Source organism: Equus przewalskii, chromosome 18 (genome assembly GCF_037783145.1).
Source record: "Equus przewalskii isolate Varuska chromosome 18, EquPr2, whole genome shotgun sequence".
In the NCBI taxonomy this organism is placed as follows: Eukaryota; Metazoa; Chordata; class Mammalia; order Perissodactyla; family Equidae; genus Equus; species Equus przewalskii.
The window spans coordinates 12,590,119-12,608,034 of NC_091848.1; the positions used below are offsets into that span (position 1 = coordinate 12,590,119).

General features: G+C 41.7%; 1 protein-coding gene and 1 long non-coding RNA gene across 2 annotated transcripts in view; one reads left to right on the forward strand and one right to left on the reverse strand.

Moving 5' to 3' along the window:
• SLC7A14 (solute carrier family 7 member 14) overlaps nt 1-17,916 on the reverse strand; it is a 116,872-nt gene that overhangs the window by 87,241 nt on the left and 11,715 nt on the right. The gene's annotated exons all lie outside the window — the stretch shown is intronic.
• Nucleotides 295-17,160, forward strand: LOC139076990 (uncharacterized). The gene is made up of 3 exons (XR_011529078.1): nt 295-541; nt 14,089-14,197; nt 16,680-17,160. It is a non-coding gene; the product is annotated as an uncharacterized lncRNA (long non-coding RNA).

The window sequence follows — 17,916 nt, forward strand, 5'->3', positions numbered from 1 at the left end:
TTTCAAACATTGTCACTGGAGTCAACCTTGGACACTAATCCCCCTGCTACAGTTCTGATGCCCAAGCCACTGTTAAAATTGTTTTCTTTTACATGGTTTGACATTTAAAAATTACTCTTTTTTTCTTCCCAAAATTAATGCACATTAATTGGAAAAATCTTAAGAAATATGGCTAAATAAAAACAAGCAACATCCATCACCACGAATTCCACTGCCTATAGATGGCACTGTGAATATTCTGGTGTACGTGCTTCCAGCATCTTTGTTTCTCGCCAGTATTTTTAACCTCTCCTTGGTGTGACTCTGATAGCCAGTTGTTGGGGAAAACTGTAAATTTCAGAGCTAAAAAAGAAGGAAAAAAAAAGGCAAGAGCAAGAAGAGGGTAAACAAGGAACGTTGAGGAGTTTGCCAGCTCTTCTCCTCTGCTGGGGACTGTGCTGGGCATGGCGAGGAGTGATTAGAGCATTGGTGCTGTTACATCGTTCTCTGCACAGCCGTGATGTCGGTAATGCAATTCAGAATGACCGGAACGAAATTAACCGTGAGTCAGAGGGCAGCTCCTGGCTCTTAAAGCTAAGGAAAAATGGATTTTGTGGGGTTTATTAATTCAACATTTTCTCCTCTATGTCTATGTTTCATTTATGCAGTATGAAGTCCAAGAGGCCTTAACTGATGCACCTTAACTGATGCTCCTTAACTGATGCTTAGCATTTCCTTCTCCCAGCTGGGGGGCTTTTCCTTCTGCTCCACACACGGCCAGCACTAAGCCTGTGCCTGTCTCTGGCACGGCTCCTGTCGTTCTTCCCTCACCAACTTCAGCCATCATGAGCCATGGCTGCTCTGACCTCCTCTGACACCCTGATGGGCCTCTGCTTTCAGCTCCTTCCTGCCCATCCTTTGCCCCATGGCAGACACTGCTTCCGAAGCCCAGCCCTGGTTATTACCTCTTTGCTCAAAAACCTTCAACAATTCCCTGATGCAAAAGGAAGTTCATGCTGTTAGCAGGCTATGTGCCTTAGTCTACCTTTCCAGCCTTATATTCTCTTACTCTCAGAAGGCTCCAGTGAAAAGTCATCTCTGAAGAGGCTGCCATGCACTTTGAAAAAAATGTTGTTTGTTTAGCTAATTATGAAAGTTAAATGTGCTCATTGTAGACAATTTGGAAAATATAGGCAGTGTAAAGAAGAAAATGATAATCACCCATATCCCATTGCCTAGAATTAGCCGTTGTTAACACTTCAGTGCAAAATGGTACAAAATTATGCTCAAAGTGTACATACAATATGGTATTTGGCTATTTTCACTTATTATATTATGGACATTTGCTCAGATCATTAAAATATTCTTATAAAATATGATTTGAGTGGTTGTTCAATGTTCCATTGTATAGTTGTGCCATAATTTATGTAATCATCCATCTATTGTTGCTATTGCTCGGCATTCAGGTTTCTATCAAATTTTCAAGAACTATAAATAAGGCTACGATGAACTTGCTTGCATACAAATGTTTGATCACATTTTTCATGTTTACTTAGAAGAGATTCCTAGAAGATGGCACCTTGCAACTCTTTGGCTTATTATTTTAATCATTGGCATGTTTATCTCCCCTACTAAATGTGTGTCTACCCTGTGCAAACCAGCACAGTGTTCTGCCCATAATGGGTGCACTATGAATGTTGGTTGAATTAAAAGGCAGTTCACCTCCTTGGGTCTTTGTCATTTGTAAACAGAAGGTGTTAAATTATATTACCTTTAAACAGTGACATACTATGGTTTTTGTACCTTCAGATTTTTGGTAATAGTACATATCTAAGACATGGTATTCACAAATAGTTGTGATCACAGCCCATTTCTTGTGTGGGTAACTGATTTTCTATAGGGCTCAGGATGGCCTGTAACCTGAATAAGGATGGAGGCTAGCTGTTGGGAGGCCACATGGCCAGTTGGGAAGTTAACCGGGTTTGCATTCCCCCAGCCCTGGCTTCAGTTTCCCCTCTGTGTGACCTTGGGCAAAGTACCTTAGTCTCTCTGGAATTCAATTCTTCTGTAATCACTGTTAATGATGTCTACTTGGCGGGGTTCATGGGAGGACTAAATGGGATAGTGTATGTAGGGCTCCTTGTAATACCGGGTTTTAATTGTCATAGCTATTATTGTAACACACATTTCAACAAATCACTTAGGCACCGTGTGCCCTGGGTGATGACATAAAGTTTGATCCACCAGGGTTTTTCTTTGAGGAAGGCATTAATCCTCTTTTTCATCATGAGCAGAGGGAACGGTGAGTCACCGTATAAGCCTATTTTCTGTGGGTGTATTTTTAATAGCAGAATCTAGACACAGGGCTCAGAAAATCTAGAGGAACTGGGTACTGATTTTGCCCCACCGTAGACAGACATTGGCACACCAAAGGAAACCAAATCATGGCTTTTTCGGGTAAATTATTTCAAGATCTAGATTATCCTCACTGAAATATAGCCTACCAGGCTCTCCCTGACTCCCATCAGAACATTTGTAACAAAATATCAAAACCACTACGGTACTAAGGAGAAAAACAAGAGGAGGACCCTAGAAGAGCCCGGAGGAATAAATGAATATTTGAGACCTTCGTTTAAGAAATCATGTTCATGGGGCCTTTCTGCTCTCAAGGAGTTCCTCTCTTTCACAGTCTCTCAGTCCCAATCAGTCAGAGAACTGGATCAGGCTTCCTGGGGTCCTCACCTCCTGCTCTTTCCAGTGGTTTTCGGGTGGATTACGGAGCATAATTCTCCTATTAAGTGTATTTCTCGGCTAACTCTCTGCCTTTTTTAGATGTATTGCTTGGGGGGCCAGCCCCGTGGCCCAGTGGTTAAGTTTGTGTGCTCTGCTTCTGCAGACTAGGGTTCACTGCTTCACATTGCTCATCAAGCCATGCTGTGGTGGCATCCCACACAGAAGAACTAGAATGACCTGCAACTATGTACTGGGGCTTTGGGGAGAAAAAAAAAAGAGGAAGATTGGCAACAGATGTTTGCTCAGGGCCAATCCTCCTCACCAAAAGAAAGAAAGAAAGAAAGAAAGAAAAAAGCATACTTAGATGGATTGCTTGGTCCCCTTATAGGTGTAGGTTCTCCAGGACTTTGTAATGGATGTGTTATGGGAGCTCCCTGGTAGGCTAATCCTTTGGAATGTGGAACCTACTTTCTCAGAAGCCACGCAATGACAGGGGGTTCCGCTGCCCAGCTGAACCCGAGTCCATGGGGGGCAGGGTGGGGAGATGCAGGCATCCCATCCACAGAGGCAGACAGGCTGAGCTGGGCCACAGGAAGGAGGAAAGTGTGGCTGAAATGTTCTAAGCAAGCTCCATGCAGCCAGGGCATTGCCCAGAGCCTTCCTGTTTGCATCTCGGAGGAGAGGCAGAGCTGTGCTCTCCAGGGGGAACTTGGTCTGGCCTCCCTCCTGAGTTGGCTCTGCCCTTGTGCCTCCTCCTTCCAGCTGCTGGGCCCCAAGGATCATTCTGAGCAGCTGGAGCGAGGGTGGGGGGGTCTTTGACATGAATCTTTACATGAACAAACTGATAAGGAAATTTTTGGAAAAAAGGCAAAATGGCTGGCTTAACACAGATGTTATATTTACAGCAGTAAGGGGCACACTTGGGAAAGAGACAGTCCCGTGTAAAAGCCTGTCTCTCCCACTTCCCAGCTGCGTGGTCTTGGGTGGGTTACTCCAGCTGCTCTAGCTTTAGCTTTCTCGTGTGTAACGTGGTGGTAAAAACAGCACCTATCTTACAGGGTTGTTGTGAGCAATCATATGAAATAACGTGCCTGAATCACCTAGCACAGTCCAGGTGCACTGAAAGCGCTAAAGAAACAAACCCACAAACCAACCTTTTTATTACTTAAAATATCATGGCTTCAGGCTAGGAAGTTTTCAGTTAACCTTCATTGTAAGCATCCCTGAGTTACACAATTCCATATTGATTTTAAGAATAGAGCAAATGGGTCGCCTAATTTTGTTACCTAAAGAAGTTCGATCCCATTTATCAAACAGTTAAGGAGTGCTGATTGCATCAGGTGCTGTGCTGGGTGCTGGGGCAGGAGAGGAAGGGGACCACGTCCCTGTCCTCAGGGTTCTCACAGTCAGGTGCCTGTGTGGTGGAAATGTCATTGCACTGGGAGACACGGGTCCGAGTAAGGTAGCACAGCCTAGTGAATAACAGTGGAGATCTGGCGTCCAACTCTCTCCGTTCAAATTCCAGGTCTCTCACTGGCTAGCTATGTGACCTTGTAACTTGAGCTCTCTACATCTCAAGTTGATTTTTTCCTTCTGTAAAATGGGGGTAATAGTAGCATCCTCCCTAAAAGTATTATTGTAAGGATCAAATGAGATGCTCCATGGAACTTGCTTAGAAGATGCAGGGCTGATAGTAAGCATCAGTAAATGATGTTTATCACGACTGTTGACAGGCCAGAGCCCTGAATTTTAGTCCTCTCTTTCCCACTGAGCAGTTCTGTAGTCTTGGGCAAGGCTCACGCCTCTGAAACAAAAGGGACTGAAGGAGCTGACTATCAAGGGGAAAGGGAGCTGTACTCCACCCTGGGGGCAGGAAGGATGTGTCTAGAACACAGGGGCTCCCCCGGGGCACCTCAGTACTCCCCTGGCCTGTGTTAAAGTCAGTGGGAAACTGTAACAACCCAATTCAGGCAGGTCCGTGTGGAGCCTTGGCATTCTCCATTTAGAAACCAAAACGGCGGGGTGGGATGGATTAACTGCTTAAATTCCCTTTCAGATTTCAGTTGGCAAATTCTAAATTGCCATTCTACTTCTAACTTGCTGTGTTTTGTACACCGAGGTATCTGGGCAAATAGCCAGTTTTATTTTCAGATCACCATGGTAGATGTGAGTAGCTCAGTAATAAGACTGTGTGGCTGAAATTCAAATAGGAAACACACCCACTTCGTATGAAAAATGTCAAATGACAGAGTTAAACATGATGTTTTTCTTACAATGTCATTCTGAATGGAGGAGAATTACAAAGTTGGATTTCAATGACTGGGCTTTTTCTCTGGCTATAAATACACGGTTATAGTATAAGAATGGCTTGTTTAAGCTTCTCCTTGCACCTTAAACAGAAGGGGTGGCAATTCCTTCCTCTGATAATAGTGCTTAGGCCTGGTATGAATTGTGCTGCGTGCGTGTGGCCTGCTCAGCTGAAGGACGCGAGCCCTGGATTTTCATGCTTGTAGCCGCCCAGCGGAGAGACCCTCTTGGGAGGTTATGTAGGAGTCCACCTGCATGAAAGTCAGCTTCACAAAACCTGCAAATGACAGACTGTGCTTTCTAAACTTGTGCCTCACAAAATTACTAATTAATATGTTCTTACCAATTGCTAGCATTAATACAGATCAATGACCTATTTAAACAGTACATTAATTGTTTCAAAGGGTTGTTTCAAATTTTGCATTTGTTCAAGGGGAGAATATAGACTGCAATTCTTTTCTCTTTTGGAGAGGTGGATGGTTATTAAATTAAACCGCTTTCTTAAGGAATTGTAAAGATCGTCTTCTGGGTACCAGAAAAGATATATTTGTCTTAATCAGTAGAGCTAATTGGTTTCAGAAATGCAGTGCTACCCCTTTTCCTTAAAAATTTTGTTACTGTAAAAGTAATAATTAGCTATCATTGTAGAAAATTTGGAAGGTAGGAAAAAGACCTATAGTCTATCACCTTAACATGCCTACTACTGTTACATCAGTTTTTAAGTTATTTTCATGTAAGACAGGTAATATTCACAGAGTAATTTTTTATTCCTTTCTTTCTCTCCAGCAAATCTTTTTTTTTTAATCCATGAACACTCATTAGTTTGCATTATTCAGGAAAGGCATATTGATTAATCCATGCTCTAATTAAATGCCATAGATTTTTAAAAAAATGACTAATTCTAATACCGGGGTTAAAAACCAAGCAGACGGAGTAAACTGACAACGTACAGAGTTTCTCTCTCTCCATTTCCCTCTCTCTCCATCTTTTGCTTTCTCTTTTGAATTTGGGAGGCCACACCGTGGCTGGTTTTATTAAGTGGGACTCCGGTCTCTCACAATGTGTAATTAACAACCAAATCGAATCGAACCCTTTCAGTCCACTGGCGTTTCAGAGGTGAGAAGGACCGGCTCAGTCTTGGCAGCCTCTCAGGCCTGGCTGAGTCATCCTCTGGGATCAGTAGTAAGCTAGAGGAAGAACTTCCTTCCATTAGAGAGCATCTGTGGCTGATGCTGCCGGGATCTCTGAAGAAACAAGCACGAATAGGACTGGGCTGATCAAGGTGTGCATGAGCCCTGCCTGGGGAGCCTGGTGGTATTATTATTCCCCATCTCCCTCCATGGGACTGTGACCTCCAAAACTCCACTTTCTCTCGTGAATTGTTAGGAAGACTTGTCTAATTCCCTCAACCTCACCGAGGCCATCTTGCTGCTCTGATACAGGGCTAGCACAGTGTTTCTTCTTTAAAAATAAAACATTAAAAAATTTAAATTCTGGATTAAAAATAGAAATGCCACATGACTCAGCTATCCCACTACTGGATATCTATCCAAAGAACTTGAAATCAGCAATTCAAAGAGACCCATGCACCCCTATGTTCATTGCAGCATTATTCACAACAGCCGTGGAAGCAACTTAAGTGCCCATCAACTGATGATTGGATGAAGAAGATATGGTATATATACACAATGGAATACTACTCAGCCATAAAAAGGATGAAATTGTCCCATTCACAACAACATGGATGGACTTTGAGGGTATTATGTTAAGTGAAATAAACCAGGTAGAGAAAGACAATCTCTGTATGACTCCACTCATATGTGGAAGATAAACAAACACAAGGACAAAGAGAACAGATTAGTGGTTACCAGGGGAGGGGGGGAGTAGGGGGTGGGCACAAAGGGTGAAGTGGTGCACCTATAATGTGACTTACAAATAATAATATGCAACTGAAATTTCACAAAATTGTAAACTATCATAACCTCAATAAAAAATAAAATAGGAAAAAAATGTAAATTCTGAAATATTTTAGACATAAGCAAAAGTACAGAAAGCAATATCAGCCATACCTATTTAACAGATTTCAACATTTTTGCTTCAGATCTCTCTTTCTGAAAAGAAATACAAGGTACCAGTTAACAGCTACGGCTCCCCTGGGTCTTCTCTTCCTTCCTTATCTCTAGAGGTAACTGATCTCCTGGAGATGGTATGTGTCACGCCCATGGATGTTTTAAACTTTTTTTTCCACCACATAAGTTGTATCCATATAGATTATTGTTTTGTCTGTGTTCAAAATGTTTGAAACTAGTATCAACTAGCTTTTTCACTCAAATTTTTATTTTTGAGATTTGTCTGTCTCTAGGTCTAGATAACCCATTTTAACTCAGGCATAATATCTGACTGTATGAATATACTAATTTATTTACTCATTCTTCTAATGCTGGCAGTTTGGTGGTTTCTCTTTTCACCACAAATACGAACAATGCTGCCGTGAATACCCTGGCAGTGTGTGCCTCCTTTCACACGTGTGGTTGGAGTTGCTGGGGTGTAAGGTGGGGGGATGTTAACTTTACTAGATATTGCCAATTTGTTCTCTAAAGTGGTTGCGGAAGTTTATGCTTCCACCGGCAACGTGTCAGACTTCTTGGTTCTGCACGTCCTCGCCAACACCTAGTGTTAGCAGACTTTAAAATTGTTGCTTGTATGATGGGTTTGAAATAGCTTCAAGAGGTTTAATTGGTATTTCTCTGATTGTCCATTTAGTTAACTAGGTCCTGTCACATGTGTTTTGACCATATGGTTTCCTTTTCTGTGAATTGCTTGTTCCTAATCATTGCCCATTTTCTACTGTGTTTTGTCCTTTTCTTATACATCTGTAGGAATTCGAAAATACATCTGATTGATACTAATCTCTTGTTAGTTATATGCATTGAAGATATCTCTTGGTCTGTGGCTTTTCTTTTTTTTTTTCCTTTTTTTAAAGTTCATTTTCTTATGTGTCAAGGAGACTTGACTATTACACTTACTTTGCCGACAGAATCCTAAAATTAAAAAGGGATTTTTTCTTTCCGATGAAACTTGGTTTTCAGAACCTAAAATGGAAGATGCTACCGTCCCATGGCAAATGCAGACCTCCGGTGCTGTTTCTGGCCCGCTCTGAGAGCTCACGTGACGTTTGCTTCAAGAGGGAATTTAGTTGGGACAAGGCTCTAAGTCATCCATTTCTTATGAAAACGCTGAGGAGAGAAATTTCACCAAAAAAGGGGGAAGTATGGGGATTGGATTTTCTTTATCCAATACAGCCTGGATGCTTCAAAAATTTTTGGTTAAAATAACTCCTATGTCCTAAAACCAAAAGAAATCACCTAACTGGGAGAGGAGCCTCCTCCCCTGGAGACAGAACAAGAGCCTCGAGCCCCTCGCCGTCTGTACGCTGGCGACCAAAGTCTTGGTTCACGGAAAACAATAGCCAGAGCAGGAAGGGGCCCAGCATTTGCAGCTCCTCTCAACAACAGAAGACAATCCTGAGGAGAGCCGGACAGTGTTGTTAATTTCCAATGAACAACTGTATTCAATTAATCTGTTTGACTCACTTCACCTTAGACCATACACTGAAACTGCGTCCGCGACATGTCTAACCACCTTCCCCGTGTCTGTAATAACGCATAGCAGACACACCACACACACACGCTAAACTGTGCTGTGCTGACCTGTGAAAACAGGACCAGCCAGTTCCCTACATTTGTTTTTATTCTTAGGTATGTAAGGAAGAAATGAGCTTTGGGGGCTCGTCTTGTTTCCTATTTTAACATTTACTCCGCATTCTAATATTTTATATGTAGCTCATAATGCAGTGCTATAATGTCTGTGGCTTATCTTTTTTCTTTTTAAAACTGTCTTTTATTGTATGGAAGTCTTTAATTTTAATGTAATCAAATTTGTCAATGTTTTTCCTTATGATTTACTGTTTTTTTTTTTGTGTGTGTGTATGATTTGTTTAAGAAATCCTTCCTTATGCTGATGTCATAAAGATTTTATCTTACATATTTATCTAGAAGTTCTAAAATTTAGCTTTTCACATTTGGGAATTTTATCCATTTGGCAATTTTTGCTTTATATATTTTGAGGCTATGTTGTTAGGCATATACAGGTTCAGAATTAAATATTCCTGGTTTTTCCTTTTATCATTACGTTATTACCATTTTTATTTATAATAATCATGTTTTTATATAAAATTATTTTGTCTGATATTAATGGAGCTATAACAGCCTTTTTTGATTAGTATTTGAAAAATGTTGATTATATTTTTTCTATCCCTTTACATTAAACCTTTCTGTGTCTTTATGTTTTTCAAGTATATCCCTGAAATGAAAATATTAAACATCCACGTTTAGAATCCTAAAATGACTCATTGAATCTGTTTATATTTATTGGATTACTGGAATATTTAGATTATTTCCATTATATTATTCTGTGCTGTGTGGTTACCGTGCCTTTGCTTTGCCTCTCTCACCCCCCACTTCCTTTTAATTTTCTATAGGACAAGTAAGTTTTCTCTTCTCATTTGATTGTTATACAGTCTATTATTTTTGTCAGTTATTCTTTAATTTTCACTTAAAATCTGAAGCTAGTCAATATCATTGCCTGCCTTCTGCATGAAACAAGTGCCTTGGACTCATGTCACTCTTATTAATTTCCCCTGTTCTTCAGTGTCATCGTTCCCTATTATTTCATTCCCGTCTTGTTTTTAAGTCCTCACTGCTTTGGCAGTTATCCTTTATTTTGATTTATTTCTTATTTTTAACAGGTAGATGCTTCTTTAGGTTTACCCACAAGTTTCCCAGTTTCTTTCTTTGCTCATTATTCTCTGGTTTAATCTCCTTCCATAAGAATATTCTTTAGATTTTCTTTTATTAAGGGTCTCCGAGTGATTAACTCTCCTAGTGTTTGTTGGGAAATGTCATTATTTCAGCCTTACTCCTAGTGTGTTTAGAATACTAATTGACAGTTATTTCCCTCCAGCATTTTGAACCTGCTATTCCATTGTCTTCTGGCCTCTGTTGTTGCTCTTGGCAAGTGTGAGTTGCAACGGCCATTCCTTTCTAGGTAATCTTTCTATCCTCACTGCACACATTTAGGATTTTTTTCCTCTAGTCTTTGAGATTCTAAAGTTTGTTGCATATATCTAGGTGTGGATTTATTTTTTTATTTATTTTGCTCAGAGCGAATGGTTGTCTTTACACCTGAGAATTCATATCTCTATGAAATTCTGGAAAATTCTCAGACACTATGTTTTCAAACATTTTGCCTACACATTTTCTCTGATCTCTCTTTCTGAAAGGGATATTTGATAAACACTTGGCCTTCTCGTTTCATTCTTCTTGTCTCTTAATGATGCTTTCATATATTCAGCTCTTTTATCTTTCTCTACTGCATCTTGTGCAATTGCCCTAAGTCTGTCTTTCAGTTCACTGATTCTCTGTCTAGCTATGTGTAATCTGCTGCCTAAGTTTAAATTTCAACAACCATATTTTTATTTCTAAAAATTCAATTGACTATTTTGCAAACTGCTTATTTTTTTCTCATGACATCTTGTGTTTTCTTTGTGGTCCCCTCCCCCCTTTCTTTTAGCTCTTTAATATTTTATGTTCATTTATTTCATACTCTCCTTCAGATTTCCTCTTTTCTCAGGTTCTTGGAATGCCTAACTCCAGTTCATTTTGACTCCTGGGGGAGTATTTCTTCATCTGTTTTATAATTTTTGTCTGTTAGCTAACTTTAATGGAGTTTATTTTCTCTGAAGTGCCCTCTCTAGCCTGGATTGAGAAAAATATCCCTCCAGAGTTGGCTTGCATTTTCCTTCTGCCAGGTACTTCATGGGTATCCATGCCCAATTTTTATGTTAACTTCTCAGCCTTGGGATTCTCACACCACGTGAGTAGTGTGAATCTGGACTCCAAATCCTTGCATGGAAAGGCTTGAGGTTTTGATTTCTCATGCAAAGCTTTTTTTGTCCTCTACTCAGAGCACTGGTCAGGGAAAAGCTTCCTTGATGATCACTGCTGCAGTGGGTGGGATTTCTCTAGTCCCTCCTTTCACCAAGAGTGAGGTGTTTTGAGGGTCCTAGCTCCATGTAGGAGGTTTGGTTCCAACTCTCTTCCTCCAATGGGCCTCCATCCACTGTCTCTTCTGCATGGGCCTTCCAGGCCAAGCCCTTAAGCATTAGTGCCCTTTCCTGGGTCTCAGAGACCTTCTTCCTCTTACCCTCCCCTGCAGGAGCGTGTCCCCATTTCTTTCGTCTGACTCTTTCACCTCGTCATTCTCTGAAACTTAAGTGGAGCTAACTCTGCTTCTGATGATACGTCTTGTGGCCTGAAGTCCCTTTACAGTCTAGGCCCCACAGCTCTCAGCTTGCTGAAGGCACGACCCACGTTTTAGTCTTTTTCAGGGTTAATATGGAACCTAGCAAGCTTCTTGCAACAAATGTTTGCTAATTAATCCACAAGTTCACCAGTCTGGGCAATTGTTGTGTGTGTATCTTCATACAAAATATATAAGTTGTTTTCCAATTAAACTGATATGGTTGGAGATCCCCCAAGCCAGAGATCCTGTTGGGGTGTTACGGAGAGAGTATTGGACTAGGAGTCAGAAGTCCAGGGTTTTATACTAGTCTGTGGTAGAAAAATTGTGTGTCTTTAGACAAATCATTCTACCTTTCTGAACCTGAGTTTCTTTGTCTATGAAATGAGAATGCAATATCTGCTCTGCTCTGCTTACCCCACGGGGCTGTGACAAGGATTAAATGAGAAATGCCATGTGGGAAAGTGTTATAAAGTTTAAAAGGCTACCCATGGTATGTTGTTGATAATGTGCTGTTGTCTGTGGGTCAGGACTTGGCAAACCACAGAGGCAATAACAAGATTTCCTGATTCCTCTTGGGAAATATTGTTTATTCTAGCATTGTCTGGCTGCTGGCCTTGCTACAGAAATACTTTTTCACTTGTCAAACTCCCTTTAATGGTCAATATGTTGACCAAAGGAGCCCCATTGATATTCTGGAAGGCTTAGAGGAAGCTTCATTTTTGGTTGTTTAACTCAAAGAATTGCATCAAATGTCATCCTCTCTTTCAGCAACATCCTTCCAGTTTTTTCCCTTAAGTCAATGCAATATTTACCACCATGGTGCCTTTTGAAGTAGAAATGGGGCTCTCACATCTTGTCTCCACCTCCCTCTCTCCCTCCCTCACCAGTGTGCACCCAGTCCCTCTGTATAGATTTACACCGTTGGGCCTCACGCCACACAGAAGATACATTCCCATCAGTTCAACAAACACTGGTTCCTAAAAGTTGTGTGTAAAGCAGACTTTTGCAAACAGAATATCATATTTTTACATTAAATAACACATGTTCCCCTCTGGTTTTGATCTGCATTTAGTCAACATTGAATTTAGTATCTATCTCTCCATCAAGTTCAGTCTCTGATAGCCTGTAAACACATACTATTTAGGAATCCTGGTGATTCCTTTTATTAAATGAAGAATCCTTGCCGGAAAATAATTCCAGCCCAATCTACCATTAAGGTGTTCTGGTAATGGATTTTCACATAAGAGGTTTGTGTGGGTGTGTAATGTTTATCTTTTCTTCCTGTTTCACTTTTGAGTCACTACTCTTTAAACACATGGATGACAAATATTGAGTGCAGGTCCTCTCTTCAATGTTGTCAGAGAGCGCCATGGAGTGGAGTGCTGTGAAATAAACAGCAGGGAATGTTACCTGAGCCAGCCCTGACCAGTGGGAAATCACAGTCATACAAATTATAGGTTTTCTCTGGAGAACAGAATTATTTTCTGAGTCATTTCCAGAGCCTCTGAAGTGGCACTTCCTGTTGTTAGAGTTCTGTTGTGCTGAGGTGAGATTTTTAGCTACTGACCCCCATGGAGGAGACATGGAGGCATCAGAGAGCGTGCTCCCAGGGCTGGAGCTGGAAGAAGTGATCAGATCTGACCCCAAAAGACGTGCCCAGGGTCACAGTGCTAGTTACAGGCAGTAAGGACTCAGGAGGTCTGTCTCTAGTACAGTGGTTTGGGTTTTCTTTTAAGAAATTTAAGCTTTAGCAGTTTATTCTTTTGCAGAAGTAATAGGCTATATTCTCTGAAGTCAGATAGATCTGCGTTAGAATCCCTGTCCCATCTATTGCAGCTTTAAAGTCTTTTTGAGCCTCAGTTTCCTCATCTGAAAGATGAGGATAATAATGCCTACCTTGTAGGATTATTATCTTAATTCATGTTAATGTATAGGAAGTGCCCGGTACATACTAGACGAAAATACAGACGTTATTATTATTATTCCAAAAGATGGTGGTGGACCAGCTGCGACCTATAATTTTAACAATAACGTGCATTTTCTACAGCACTTCTTTGGCAACTAAGTCTTTCCTCATCTCTCCAGCTTTGGGCTCGATGTAGATTCAGGTTCCACAAAGGCCTTTCTTGGGAATCAAGGGTTTTATTTTTAAAGGATTTCTAGCCACACAAGGTCTGGTTCTCACTGCAGAATCCTGGATTGTTGGGAGGAAATCTGTAGCCCCTCAGGCTCTGAGGACCAGGAGAAATAAATCTGTGTTCTTCACTGAATGTTTCTAGGGCAACTTCCCTTGTCTCAAAAGAAAGAGAGCCAGGCTGGTACGGGAAGTGAGACACCCAAGCAGTGCTTCAGAAGCCTTGGGCTGAGGAGGTGGGTGGCGATGGGGGTAACAAGGTAGGGGAGACCCTACCTGAGCTCAGCTTCAGCTGAGATGAGCGAGGCAATGAGCTGATGGTGCTCCAATGCAATAGTATCTCAAGGGACTAGAAGACGAGTGACTAATTCAGGATCCAGTCTTGTCCTTGGGAGCGAGGCTGGCGTGGCTCTGCTGACCTGCTGGGTTTGAGCTGGCCAAGGTTAAATAGAGGCAATTGCAGTTGGGAGACTGAGGCGGTGTGTGTACACGTGCATGTGTATAGTGGTTATTGTCAAGTGAAACTACAGCAAGACTTGTGCAAATCGCCTCCCTCTTTATTACTTTCCTAGGAAAAGGGAGTGACAACCATCCCCTTGCTTGACCTGCAGGCAGTGAAAGAGAGAGTTCCCTGGAACATCTGGGAGCCTGCAGCTTGGCGGAGAAAACAGTGATAAAAAGGTAAGTCAGAAGGGAGGCTGAGTTCAACTTCCTCTTCTTGCTGGTGCAGGGCTGAGGGTGACCAGCAGAATGGTGTGGAAAATAGCTGGCTGGAGAGGCCCTGGCTCCTCCCTGTCCTGTCGATAAACAGATGACCTCAGCGTCTTGTCCTATGGACACAGCCCCTTCCCTGCTGTCACTAGAGAATGAAGAAAAAAATGGAAGAGAGGAAAAATACTGCATCAGAAAAGGGATGGAAAAAAACCCCCAGGAAATGAAGGGCGGAAGAAGAAATTGAAGAAATCAAGCCCTTAGGAGCTTGAGCATTTTGTACAGTGGTCCACCCTGGAACCGAATGGAATCGAATGTGATCCATGAAATGCATCTTTAAATTAATAATATGCTGCTGATGTTATAAATTTTCAAGCTGGAGAGCACTGTGACAATCATCTGTGCTAGGCTTTCTGTCTTATAGATGAGGCGTCTCAGGCCCCGAAAAGCAAAGGCTCTGGTGTGAGGTGAGGTGCGCACAGCTGGAGAGGCTGTGAAACCACCAGCCCGGTTCCACTTCTCCATGGGGCTTCCTTATCTTTGTTTTGGTTTTAGGCATGCAAAGGTCATCTGGTTTACCCTCTCTCTGCACTTCTGCCCGTCCCCACCAGTCCTTTCACCACAAGTGGAGAGTGGCTCCTGTCAGCTGAGAGAAAGGGGGGCCACTCAAGTCAGGTGTGAAGCCAACAAGGAGAGGGCGCTCTTTCTCCCCAGTCCTCAGAGTTGTGCTGTCTCCAACATGGTTCAAAACCAGGCAAGGAATAGCAACAATGGGCCCTGATTCTACAGCTATGAGATGTTCTTTTTCTCTCACATTTTTCACAGTTTAATCTCCTGAATTACTTTCCTATTCTGTCCTCTCTCCGTGTCTACCTGATCTATCTTACTCACTTACCAGAACCTTCTGTCACTCTTCTGGTCACAATTCCTCTGCACTGAAACCTTTGGCAGCTCCCACTGCTTGTGGCTTGAAGCCTAATCTTCTTAGCTTGGCATTCAAGGTCCGGGAGAGATGCCTTTTACTCATCTTGTTGCCACTGAGCTTGTAATGAAATGCTTCTCTGAAAAATTCCAAGCTGCTGAGCCCCAAACGAGTTTTGGCAAGGATCAACTTGTAGTTTGTCAAAAAAATAAAAAAGCCAACCCCAAGACCTTTGCTTTAGTATTTAAAGCAAAGTTAAAATGGACCACCCTGGGTGCTGCTATGCAGTCATGCCCTGAGTTACACCATAAACATTCCGCTGGACTAGACATTGGCCCTTCGTGGAAGCTGAGCTGTGAGATTAGGCTGGCAAATTTATTTCATTTTCTAATCACAGTGGTTTCTTCTTGATTTTTTTGTCTGTTTGTTTTGGTTTTACGCTAGGAAAGGCTTGATGTCTCTGGTCTTAAGACCTTAAAATCACCTTAAAAGTCCAAATAGTTTCTGATATATAGATTAGGCCTCTAGGCTTGGTGAAGTTGGGATCATTAGTTAATAGCTTCTTAATAATGCTTCTTGAAAGTGACTTTTGAAAATTGGGGAACAATTGAATGATTCAGAACTCAGAAAAGGCCAATTGTTCATTTGTGTGCGAGACATACCTCCTTCTCTCAAGCCTAGGACACTGACAAAGGCTTTGATAAGGGGAAGGAGACGCATCTCACTTCTCAAGGCCCAGCAAAGGCCCTGACACCTCCCACCCCAACTCTCTCTTTTAAGGGAAAGTGCTTTAGAAAGAATATAATTTTTTCCCCTCCTTTTTTTGTTGACTTAATTTTCTTTTTTGCTATCCCATTTGACATTTCTGTAATGTGCTCTGGTCTATCAGCAAGATTAAACTTTAGAATTCTCTTAAACTGAGCAAAATGCCCTTTCAAATTACTTGGCTTCTTTTCAAATGCCCCATTCTGTTTTGCTCAGTAAATATCCCTTCCGCCATTAGTTGTCCCGTTACAGCTCATGAGTCTCCCCGTGCTGTGTTCTTGCTTTGGGGTAATCACCCAATCTCAGCCTTCACTGAAAGAAATGAGTTCCCGTAGGCAAATGAAAATGTACTTTCGAGTTCTAGAATATTAATTTAAGTCTGGAGATGCAGTGTGCATCTCTGAAAGTTTAGGGCAAATTTGTCTTCCAGAAACCATTCGCAGGAAGCTTGAGGAACTAGACCGTTGCCTCTGTAAGTAGTAACTTGCATTATGTTGGTCAATTGGGCCTGTCATTTTGTTTATTTGACAGGTCCCCGGGAAGAATTCATATCACTTCACAGATTAAGAAAACCAAACCAAAACAACCAGTCTTGATGCAATTCTCCACGTATGCTAGGCAATTGGAACTTGGTATTAGACAGTGGTTCTGATTTTTATTAACAGCTCCTAGTCCGTGTTTTTTCCTATTGTAGCTACAGCTTTTAGCACATTTGTTGAATGAATAACTAAATGAATAAACAGCCGCTATTTTTCACTTTCTTAGATGGAGTGACTGAGGTCTGGAGAAGATCTGACTTGCCCGAAGTTCCACACCAAGTCCTTGGATGCCTGGGTCTGATCCTCTGATAAGGCCACAAAGGGAGACTTGCAGAGTCGTTCTTACCCCTGCAGTCATGTAAGATACAAGAGGACTGGTCCATTTCAGAGGGCATTTTCAAACTGTGGATGGGCAGTATGGATGGGGCGGTCAGAATGCACAGCGTTTGAATCTTGACCATAACCCTCTCTGGCTATGAGAGCCTGGGCAAGTCATTTAAATTTGATAATTCTCAGGGGCTGGCCCCGTGGCCGAGTGGTTAAGTTCGCGCGCTCCGCTGCAGGCGGCCCAGTGTTTCGTTGGTTCGAATCCTGGGCACGGACATGGCACTGCTCATCGAACCACGCTGAGGCAGCGTCCCACATGCCACCACTAGAAGGACCCACAATGAAGAATATACAACTATGTACCGGGGGGCTTTGGGGAGAAAAAGGAAAAAATAAAATCTTAAAAAAAAAATTTGATAATTCTCCTATGTAGAATTGGGATAATAATACCTACTTCACAGGACTAAATGAGTAAATGTGAGCTGTTGTTGTAATTATCAGAAGTATTATAACGTAGCTATCTAATTATCCTTGACTTTAAGAACACTCAATAACTTGCCATATTGGAATCACATGTGTAAATAGGTATCATAATGCTCAGTTGACAAGTTCTTGCCAGATTCTCAATGTACTGTGAAGGCACCATAGTATTTGCTTATAACTGTAGTTTGGAATAGACTTGGGGGCAGAAAGGAAGAACACAAGCTAGTCACTAAGATAGTATCGAAACAGAGAAGTCTTGTTTCTATTTTGACAGCTAAGTTCTATAGTGGCATATTTTAGTTGTCTATATTAGGAATTTATTTCTGGTGTGACAGTCTATACTCATTCAGATATTTTCTCCCTCTGTGTTTGGATGCTGGAACAGAAAGTGTGTCAAAAGTCTGTGTAACTAGAAAAGAACTTAAAATGAATCTCAAACAGTCTGTGTAGTTTGTACCTGCTTGGAACCAGGATAACCAGTCAGCCCCAGGGGAGAATAAAAATGATCAAAATGGTTGTTTGGCCTCTTTCAGAGGTAAGCATGTTGTCTGAGTTTTAAAAACCTTTTGAGAGTTGATTCTTTTGGCATTTTGTGGATGAGTCATAGTCACCCCATGAATGTTTTCTGTGTTGAGAGTGACTAACAGATAGAG